Consider the following 2,045-nt stretch of genomic DNA (forward strand, 5'->3'; position numbering starts at 1 on the left):
TGGATCATAACAAATTATGGATAACATTGAGAAGAATGGGAATTTCAGAACACTTAATTGTGCTCATGAGGAACCTGTACATAGACCAGGAGGCTGTTGTTCAAACAGAACAAGGGGATCCTGCATGATTTGAAATCAGGAAGGGAGTGTATCAGGGTTGTATCCTTTCACCATACTTACTCAATCTGTATGCTGAGCAAATAATCCAAGAAGCTGAACTATATGAAGAAGAACATGGCATCAGGATTGGAGGAAGACTCATTAACAACCTGCAATATACAGATGACATAACTTTGCTGAAAGTGAGGATGAATTGAAGCACTTACTGATGAAGATTAAAGACTATAGTCTGCTGTATGGATTACATCTCAACATAAACAAAACGAAAATCTTTACAACTCGACCAATGAGCAGCATCACAATAAGTGGAGAAAAGATTGAAGTTGTCAAAGATTTCATATTACTCAGTGCCACAATCAACACCAATGGAAGCAGTAGTCAAGACATCAGATGCTGTATTGCTCTGGGCAAATCTGTTGCAAAAGACCTCTTTAAAGTTTTGAAGAGCAAAGACGTCTCTTTCAAGACTAAGGTGTGCCTAACCCAAGCCATGGTATTATCAATTGCCTCATATGCATGTGAGAGCTGAAAAATGGATAAAGAAGACTGAAGAAGAGTTGATGCTTTTGAGTTGTGGTTTGGTAAAGAATACTGAAAGTATGGACAACCAAAAGAACTAACACATCTGTTCTGGAAGAAGTGTAGCCATAATGCTCCTTGGAAGCGAGAATGGCCAGACTTTGTCTCACCTACTTTGGTCATGTTTTCAGAAGAGACTATTCCCTGGAGAAGGATATCATGCTTGCTAAAGTGGAAGGTCAATGAAAAAGGGGAAGACCCTCAATGAGATGGATTGACACTGGCTGCAACGATGGGCTCAGGTATAGCAAGTATTGTGAGACTAGAGCAGGACTGGGCAATGTTTCATTCTGTTGTACATAAGGTCACTATCAATTGGAGACAACTCGACAGCACCTAACAACAACAACAAGCATTTGTATAGATAAAGAGGAGCTCTGGTGGCATAGTGGTTAAAGCATTCAGCTGCTAACCAAAAGGCTCGTGGTTCAAACAGATCGGCAGCTCTGCAGGAGGAAGATGAGGCAGTCTGCTTCTGTAAAGCAGAAACCCTTGGAAAACATATGAGGCATTCTGCTCTGTCCTAATGGGTCACTATGAGTTGTAGTTGACTTGATGGCAGTGGGAATAGTTTATTATGTTGTTGTTGTTATGTGCTGTCAAGTCGGGCTCAACTCATAGCGACCCCTCCTTGAGTTTCCGAGGCAGTATCACTACAGAAGTACATTGCCCAACCTTCCTTCCAAGGAATGGCTGGTGGGTTTGAACCACAACCTTCTGGTTAGCAGGCAAGTACCTTAGGCAAACTGGGAGAAAGAAATTCAATTTTCCAACTGAAATCTAGAAATAAGGCCAATTATAGAAACATAATGTTCTATATTTTTAAGTTTTCTCTCTGAAAAATACTGGCCTCTCTAGTTAAGAGATATGATGGAGCTCTGGGGGCATAGTGGATAAAGCATTTGGCTGTTAACTAGAAGGTCCATGCTCCAAATCCACCAGCTGCTACACTGGAAAAAAGACCAGGCAATCTGCTTCCATAAAATTTTATAGCCTTGGAAACCCAATGAGTGTTTCTATGAGTTCATGGCAGTGTGTTTGGGTTTTTTTTGGGGGGTTAGTGATATAGAGCTTTAATCCAAAATTAAATAATTTTTTTCATGTATTATTTTTTCCTAATTTACTTTCTCTGTCCTCATGAAGACACAGATAATAAAAAGAATGAAATCAATAGTCCTTACATATATCTAGCATAGATTGTTACTGCCTTTAAATACATGATTCTGTACATTTCTCAATCCTGGATCCCTCCAAAGTTTCAACATTCTAGTTCCCTATTTCATTAAGCTTACTTTATTCCACACTGTATTTTTACACAGATAATGCACATATCATACCTTTTTTTT

The 2,045-nt window shown here is 39.3% G+C and overlaps 1 protein-coding gene across 1 annotated transcript in view; it reads right to left on the reverse strand.

Annotated features, from left to right (window-relative positions):
• Positions 1-2,045, reverse strand: part of SLC9B2 (solute carrier family 9 member B2) — a 50,809-nt gene that overhangs the window by 16,872 nt on the left and 31,892 nt on the right. The gene's annotated exons all lie outside the window — the stretch shown is intronic.

Source organism: Orycteropus afer, unplaced genomic scaffold (assembly GCF_000298275.1).
Source record: "Orycteropus afer afer isolate SDZICR_OR568_19922 unplaced genomic scaffold, OryAfe1.0 scaffold00403, whole genome shotgun sequence".
NCBI classification, from domain to species: Eukaryota; Metazoa; Chordata; class Mammalia; order Tubulidentata; family Orycteropodidae; genus Orycteropus; species Orycteropus afer.